This window comes from Theropithecus gelada, unplaced genomic scaffold, assembly GCF_003255815.1.
Source record: "Theropithecus gelada isolate Dixy unplaced genomic scaffold, Tgel_1.0 HiC_scaffold_496, whole genome shotgun sequence".
NCBI lineage: Eukaryota > Metazoa > Chordata > Mammalia > Primates > Cercopithecidae > Theropithecus > Theropithecus gelada.
In genome coordinates this window covers 1-9,183 of record NW_020261560.1, presented here as the reverse complement: position 1 = coordinate 9,183, position 9,183 = coordinate 1, and the positions used below count along the sequence as shown (strand labels likewise).

Sequence of the window (9,183 nt, the reverse complement as noted above, 5' to 3'; positions counted from 1 at the left end):
CATGTGATGAGGTGCCCTATGGAGAGGCCCACATGGCAAGGTATTGTGAAAGGCCTCCAACCAGCAGCCATCTAGAAAAGGAGGCCCAGTCCAACCGCTTCTGAGATGAATCCTGCCAACGTGAGCTTGGAGATGGATTATCTCCCTATCCTGCCTTGGGATGATGACAGCCGCCACCAACACCACTGCCTGGTGAGAGGTCAAGCCAGTGAACCCAAGGTAAACAGGACAGAAACCTGACCCACAGAAACAGATAATGTGTGTTGTTTTGAGCTGCTAAATTAAAGAGCAATAGATAACTAATTCAAACACCATAAAATTCTAACATTTTATTCTATCACACGAACCAAGTAATACCAATAAATGCCATTACTATACATATATTTTTGGGACACAATTACATGTGATTTTTTTTGGATTTATTTTTATTGACAAGGCTTATAAGAACAAATTAAATATTTAAAATCAAAGGCCAATTATTAGGTCTCATTTAGTTGCTTATTTTGTTCACTTCTATTTACCTTTCCCTAGTGTCTGAGTAACTATCAAGAAACAAGTCAAATTTTTGAAAATACCTGTCAACATTCAACATATATTTTTATATATTTCTGTTCTATGATGCAAACATAGTTTTAACACTTACTTGGTACATCAATTGTGTCATTCTGTCATAAGCAGCATGTTTTAAAATTCAGATTTAATAAACTGATTTAATACCGTAAATTTGAAAGACAAAATCAGTCTCATTCAGGAGTGGTCCATTATGTTGATCATCTAGAATCAACACTGATTAGCCAAACTTTAAAAGCCAAGAGCCCCAATTCCAGAGAAACATTAAATTTCTTTAACATAAAAGTATATTATTTCTGAGACACACCTTGTCAGAGATATCCACGATTGCCTGCACATTATATTCTGGCATTATAATCTGGTACTTTAATCGTAATCATGAAGGTGGCTAGGTTTCTGGTAAATATCAGCATTTTATATAGGCAAAAGCAGTTAATAAAATTTGGTTCATTTACTATAAACCAAATGAGCTTGTACTTAATCCCACCCTTTCCCAAAGTTTTTGAAGCTTTGATATGTTGATTTTTGGTCTGTTCTTAATAGAAAACGTACCTACAGATACTTTTACAGAGTTAATACTAAAATTACAAATTGATGACACTTTTGAGGCAAAGCAGGATAACTGTCTGTTCCTTCAGTGTTCCATCACTGAATTGACTTTCACTGCTCCATCATACTGTCTGGCTGAACACTGACATTCCATAGTCTACAACTGTAGATACCTACCTACGTGAGTTTAAAAAGTGGTCTGCACAAAAGAAATAAAAAAAACTTTATATACAACAAACTGTTTTTTAAAAATACAAAAATAACATCTGTCACTTTTGTCATGCTGACAATCTGACATATGTACACATGCAGGAGAAAAGTTCCAATTCAGTCAACTGGACAACTGTAGCTTGTATATTTTTAATATGATGGACACACCGCTGTTGAATTTTCATACTGACAGAGATGTGTATTCAAAATATTTCATATACTAAATACTGCAATCTCTGTGTGTATAAATCCCAGTCATAATAGTTTTTGTTCTACTTGATTAAAAGTATGCCTTAAGCTAGCTAATATTAAGTGCACTAAAAACCACAACAGTTCAAGAATCTATGATGTTATATAAAGAAACCCAAAATGTACAAAATACAACTATATAAGCAAGGAACAATGAATGCCATGCAAGATTTTCAACTAAAAGTGGCATGGAAATGCAATTTAAAATAGCAAACACAAATTCACATAACACTCAAGATAAAAAGGTCAGCAGTAAGTTCTAACGTTGCTTAACAAGGATTTAGAAAAGGAAATACATTCTCTTTGCTGGTATAATGGTATAAATCAGATCTTCAAATCTATGGGAATGAGTCATCTTCTCTGTCCTCTATCTCAAGAAATTAGCTCTTTTACAGTTGTTTTTATGAAATCTTTTCTTTCAGTTTAATCATAAGTAGGATAATTTTCATAGACCTTTTTGCAAACCTGTTTCATTGTGACTTGGCTTCCAAGTTAGCACTGGCCAGTAATTTCTTTATTGTTTCCTTTAATTCTTCATCTGTAGGGGGTTTCTTCAACTTTTCAATTAAAGATTCATCATCTGAACTCTCCTCAGACTTACTTCTTTTTTGCAACTGTTTTGATTCTTCTTGGTGGTGCTGCTATCTGCTTTCTTAACATTGCCACTTTTCACAGATTTTTTACTTTTAGAAGTAGTTTTCTGTTTAGGTTTTTCTCTTTTGGCTGTCTTTTTTTGGTGGCTCCCCTTCACTTTTCTTATCTTCATCATCTGAAGACTCTTCTTTGTTTTTCTTTTCATCTTCATCACTACTAGATTCATCTGACAGAATTCCAGGACATTTGGTTAGCTTAGCCTTCCTTGCCATTCCAGAACTGTTCCGTTCCTTTTTACTGCCTTTGCTAGAAGTTGTTTAAGATTTTGGCAATGGTTTGCCAGAAGGCTTTGGATGCATTAAGAAATTCAAGATCCTCTTTGCTAGTTCACTATTTACACCTGATCTCTCCAAATCAAGAACCTCACAGATGCTCTTTAACACGGCATTTCTAAATTTTTTCAACATTTCTTCCTTCGTTTTATATTGGACACTTCCTTTTTCAAGTGGAAAGCCACTGAACTGACCCACATTCTTCTTCAATGAGGACACAGTGCCTGGTCTGTTGTAAAGCAGTTTGTGTAGATTTCTAAGTTCGTCGGTTTTCTTCTTACTTAGAAAAAAAATGTATCCTCTCAATTTCACAAAGTTTCTGCCCCTTTCCTTGTGCAATTGTAAATGGCTCTCTCTGTAAGGAAGGGACTTGCATTGTCAACCTCTCTACTTTTTTCTTCTCCCTCTTGCCTTCCACGATGCGACTCTTTTCTTTTTCCTCCTCCCCGTCGTCGTCGTTGTCCTCATCCTCTTCCTTCTCGCTCTCCTCTCTGGGACCGGGCATTTCGGGTTCTTTCTCGGTGGCGGGCTGGGCGGGGGTTCCCTCTCCCTCCGCAGCAGGGGCCGAGGCGGACATGATGTGAACCGCGGATCCCGCTTGATACTGCATAATCAAATGTTTCAACATATAGAAGATCTCAGTGAACCATTATTTTCAAAGTGACCAATGCATGATGTTATCATATCATGCAAGGGTAAAAGATCCAAAGTTCAAGAAAAATCAAGTTTTGATGGAGTATCAAAAAAGAAGCCAAGGCAACATGCCAAAACCCTGTCTCTACTAAAAATACAAAAAATTAGCTAGGGGTGGTAGTACACACCTGTAGTCTCAACTACTCTGGAGGCTGAGGTGGGAGGTTCACCTGAGTCCCCAGAGACTGAGGTTCCAGTAAGCCGTGATCATACCACTGCATTCCAGCCTGGGCAACACAGCAAGACCCCATCTCATAAAAAAGAAAAAAAAAAAAGAGGAATGTCCACAATGATCTAAAATGGCGATCTGTATGAGATTGGCCTTTCTTCACATTTTTTCAAGCAAATATCACACAATAAATGGAATGCAGATACAAATGACAAATCAAACATCAAAGAAATTTGCAAAAGATGTTAGATTGTACTACTTTGGGTTTAGAAATTTTCTTTTCATAAAAGCATTTATAACAATATTTGGTGAGCTGTTAAAGAATATTTTAAATATTTCTGATTTAATTTCTAGTGATAAATACCAATAGATATAACCTACATACACAAAAGCTCCTTGGGCCATCAATACATTTTTACGAGTGTGAAGAAATCCTGACCCCAAAACTTTGAGAACTACTGCCTTCCCCTCCACTTTCTTCCTTCCCTAGAATTTCTTCCTTGGAAGAAACATTCCTTTGCCATTCTATGTTAACTTACTTAGTTCCATTGAGGCCAGTTTTGCTACCTCTCTCCCATCTTTCCACATCCCTCTCTTGACACAAAACCTGACCAAAGGACTCTACCAGCCCACCCCATTTCCAGTGATTAGCTGTCAGGTGGGCTAAGCCAAGCAAATCTGGGTTTTCTCTGAGACTAGACCTCTCTTTCTGGGAGATATGGAATCACAGGGACAAGATTGGCCACTGAGGGGTGGTCAGAATTCATCTTGCCTAAATGGGAAGAGGTTAGGCAAGCTTCTAGAATGCCAGTCTGCTTTCTAGAAAGTCAAAGATAACTATACTTTCTGCCATGACTGTGAGAATGCCCATTTCATTGCACACTTTCTAACATTTTTACCAATCTCATATATAACAGCTGGTACTTAGAAGAAAAAAAGGCCAGGTGGGGTGGTTCATTCCTGAATCCCAGCACTTTGGGAGGCCAAGGTGAGTGGATCACCTGAGGTCAGGAGTTCCAGACCAGCCTGGCCAACATGCTGAAACCCCATCTCTACTAAAATTACAACAATTATCTGGGCATGGTGGCAGGCAGCTGTAATCCCAGTTACTCAGGAGGCTGAGGCAGGAGAATCACTTGAACCTGGGAGGTGCACGTTGTAGTGAGTCAAGATCATGCCTTTGCACTCCAGCCTGGGTGACAAGAGCGAGACTTCATCTCAAAAAAAATTTTTTCCCATACAATATAATTTGTTCCATCTCTAGAAAACAAATCAGCAATGAGAAATGAAAGCCCCTCTTGGAAGGTTTCAAGGATTTAGCTCTACCTATTGATGTCCAAAGCATTAGTTACGGTAGAAAAAACACACACACACACACACACACACACACACACACTCTCTCACTCACCCCTATGTATTCAGTACCAGGAAACATGAATGACTAGATGGTATAGTCATCCAGCACAACCACAGAATAACTGAAGGCACTGTGTAGAGGAGTAACTTATGACATGGATCTACCATATTGTTGAGTGAAAAAGCAGATTACAAAAACAAAATCTGATTGTTTTAAGGGAGAGGGAACACATACGAGCACAGGAGAAAAAAGATGAGCAGAGGACGGGAAAGATACAAAATTTTGATGGTGGTACCTTCTGAGTGGTAGAATTATTGGTATGATTTTCTAGTTTTGCCTAAAAATTTTCTAAACTTCTTAAAATAAGTTTTTGTTACCCATATTATAAAACATCCATCACCCCAGGAAACTTCACCTTGAGCACAAACTCTACAATATGTTCAATGTTTGCTCAGTTTAATATTTAAGAGATGATCTTTTTGGCAAGACATCTAAAATGATGACCTATATTTAAACCTATGCATTAATATTTTTTAAGAGTATGCTTTACATTTTGTAATTTTGATAAAGTTAAGCTTTATAACCATCTTGAAAAGATGAGTGTTCTATTTGTCTTTAAAATATGACCTACAATATGCCAGTTTTTAAACAGTAAATGATGCTCAAAAATCGCAGTATAAATTCAGGCAGTGTTCCTTACATGGAGTGTTTAAGTGATTCTAACACTGTTCTTTTTCACCGGTTATGAAAACACAGAACAATTATTTAAGCATCTAAGTATTCAGATCCTTTCTTTCTCCTCCATTATATTAGTTTTACAGTAATTTTAAGGCCGGTGAGGTTGAAGTTATCTGTGACAGCTACCACAAAGCTTACTAGAAGCAGACAAATTTCAAACAGGTTTATCACCACTACCATCCCCACCATACAACTGTCTCAATCAAGGGCAACACAATTCAAGGCTAGCAAGGCAACCTCTTTACCTGTCACTGCTTAAGAAAGGATTTTTTGGTCTTATTTTGAAATAACTTTCTGTATCTATTTTTCTCCATAAATCCACTGAGACCAACGTGTGGCTCTACCTCAAGCACCAACAAGCAAAACTGCCTGCCAGTATGTTCAGTTTCTGTATCTTTCTAAATGTAGGGCATGGCTATCTTTTGCTATCATAATTTTTTGAAAACTGATGCAGAAACTTCTTCTTGAAAGTTCAGCCGGGTGCAGTAGCTCATGTCTGTAATCCCAGCACTTTGGGAGGCTGAGGCAGGCAGATCATGAAGTCAGGAGTTCAAGACAACCCTGGCCAACATGGTGAAACCTGTCTCTACTAATGCTACAAAAATTAGCCAGGTGCGGTAGCAGGTGCCTGTAATCCCAGCTACTCAGGAGGCTGAGGCAGGAAAATCACTTGAGCCTGGCTGGCAGAGGTTCCAGTGAGTCAAGATCGCACCACTGCACTCCAGCCTGGCTGATAGAGTGACACTCTGTCCCCACAAAAAAAAAAAATTCAGATACACAGCAGTTGTGATTCTTCTGGTTATGGAACACATTACTTTCATACTTTGCTGTTCAATAAATGTGGGGTGGAGAATAAAGTAAATTGACAGAATTATCATGTAAAATAAAATTCTAAGTCCTCTGACAACAAAAGAAACAAAACACACACACACACACACACACGGTTTTCCCTGGTAATCATTTTACAACAACCACGTAGCTAACCCAGAGCCCACAAAACCAGAAAAAAAATTCTAACACTTGGTAAAATAAAAATGCACATATATCCCTGTCATCTAAAAAAATGTTTAAGGATTCAAAGACAGACAGCAATTACAGCTACTAAGAACATCATTGGAAGCAAACTGAGGCAGAGAAAGGAAACGTGCTGATGAGGATTTGAACCACCTAAGCTGCAGAAACCCACTGGGGGTTTCCTAGGTTCCGAGTTGGCATTATCTTTCAGAACGATCTTCTAGAAGAGATGACATAACACTGTTACAAAGGATCTGGAGAAAGGGACCCTGGCTTCATGACTCTGGCTCTCCAGTCATGCTTTACATTTTCACTTCTTACACTCTCTTTCATATGAAGTCAATTTACAGACTTCCATCAGGCTCTTAGAGACTTTTTGTACTATCCACGACAAGTTCTTGACGTTATCTCTGCACTTTTGACAAATTCTTAGCAGTTAACTTACAAGGCAGTTCAGATTTTTGTTCCAGCACAACATAGCTAGGATAGGGTCTGACATTCAACAAAACAAATATTTCCCAAGCATTTATTGAGTGGGAGATAAAAAGCACAAAGCATAATTATAAAACATTCTCCCCTGCCACCATAAACATTTTTTTAAAGCCTTACAGAACACAGCATAACATGACCAAAGCAAAAACAGTAAGGATGAAAGAGGGGAGGAAGGGGAAATATCAGCATGAACTAAATATGACGCAGGAGAGCCTTGATGGTCAGACATGCAAAGCCAAATTGGGTAGGGTTAGGGGGTGGCTGTCAGGGGCACATTCTACAGGGGAAAAATAGCTGATACAGAAGCCTGAAAGGAAAAGCGGGCAGATCGCCTGTACAGGACTCTTACCTGCCCCATCCAAGGTACAATGCGCCTTTCCAGAACACAGCAGCAGCCCGGTGGGGCCCTGGGGAGAGGGATCGCTCAAACAGCATCAGAGGCTGCATTCCAACTTTTCCTCCCTCAAGGAGTCCGTTTTCATTGTTAGTTTCTCCTTAAACACAAACTTAAAAACGATTGGCTGAACATGCAGGAACAAGGAAAACCTGACTGAAGAATGAAACCTTTACACTTAAGGGCCTTGGGTCCGCGTGAGGTTGCTCAGGTCTGTAATCACACAACTTTGGGAGGCAGAGGTGGGTCTTTTGAGGTCAGGAGTTCGAGACCAGCCTGGCCAACATGGTGAAAACCCGTCTCTACTAAACAACACAAAAGGTAGCCAGGCATGGTGGCGGGTGCCTGTAATCCCAGCTACTCGGGAGGCTGAAGCAGGAGAATCGCTTGAACCCATGGATTGTCAAGACAAGGAGGCTGCAGTAAGCCGAGATCGCCCCACTGCACTCCAGCCTGGGCGACAGAGTGAGACTCCATCTCAACAAGCGCCTGCCACCATGCCCAACTAACTTTTGTATTTTTAGTAGAGACAGGGTTTTACCATGTTGGCCAGGCTGGTCTAGAACTCCTGACCTCAGGTGATCCACCCCCCTCAGCCTCCCAAAGTGCTAGGATTACAGGAAAGAGCCACTGCGCCCTGTCAAAAAACCGAAAATCTTAAAGGCCTTTCCCCTTCCCCGCCTGGGCTCAAACAACAGCTGGAGCCGCCCTGCCACACCACGTCGCGGTTCCGGGGAGCAGGCCGGCTGAGGGCGATCATGGGCCCCGAAAGGGCTGCGGGCGACGCGGGCTGCCAGCTCGGGGCTCGGGGACGAGGGCGAGAGGTGCCAGCAGCCCTCAAGCCAGCCCCCTGCAAGGAGACAGAGAGACGCGCCCTCCGCCTCCTCCCACCCAAGCCTCCGGCAGTCCCGGCGATCGGGGCGGGCCAGTCACAGGAGAAAGGGGCGCGTTCGCCCCGCCTGGGGAACCGGGGCCTCTCCCGGGCAGGCTCCCCTTTGTCCGGGTACTTCCGGAGGCTCCTCTCCACCCTCGCCCTGCCCCTTGGGGCCACCGCTAGGCGCTGACACGGACAGGGACACACAGACACGGACATCTTACCCTCATCTCCGGCGGCAGGGCGCGGAAGGTGAGCCGGCGAGGAGCCGCTGTTATGGCCGCGACCACCCGGTGGGACCGCTAGGTGGCGCTCTCGCGGCTCCGCCTCTTCCCGCTGCCTTGAGTCTAGTCGGAGCACGGCAGGAAAACCGCAAGGGACACCGAGTCCTCTGCTGGGAGCTGTGGGGAGGCCGCTGGGCAGCTGCTCCCCTTGTAACCCACTCCACCGACCGGAGGCGCGGCTCCTGTGAAGCGGCAGCTTAAAAGGGCAACAGCACCACCGCCCCAGCTGCCGCCTGGGAAGGGGCTGCCTCCACCACGTCCCCCTCCCTCTCACCCCTCACCTTTCACCCCTGACTCCTCACCCCTCACTCCCGCGCTCCCCCTGAGCACCCGATTCCGCGGGTGCAGGAGTCCAGAGCATGCGCGCGCTTCCGGCTGCCCTCTCCTCGCCTTGACCCAACACTACTGGACCCATCTGGTCCCTTCCTCACACTGGCGAACTGGAGGCTCCCGGCTGCACAACCGCCAATGTGTGTGTGTTTTGGCGGGAAGGCACAAAACCACCAACTCGTGTGTGTGTGTGTGTGTGTGTGTCTGTGTCTGTGTGTGTGTGTGTGTCCGTGTGTTTGTGTGTGTCTCCCAAGGGAACAACACTGTTGAGTTCAGGCTGAGTATTAGTGTGTGTCTCCCAAGGGAACAGCACTGCTGAGTTCAGGCTGAGTAT

At 42.9% G+C, this 9,183-nt stretch overlaps 1 pseudogene; it reads right to left on the bottom strand.

Moving 5' to 3' along the window:
• Window positions 1-1,845: 1,845 nt before the first annotated feature.
• Window positions 1,846-8,647, bottom strand: LOC112617831 (annotated as a pseudogene).
• Between the last annotated feature and the right edge of the window lie 536 nt (window positions 8,648-9,183).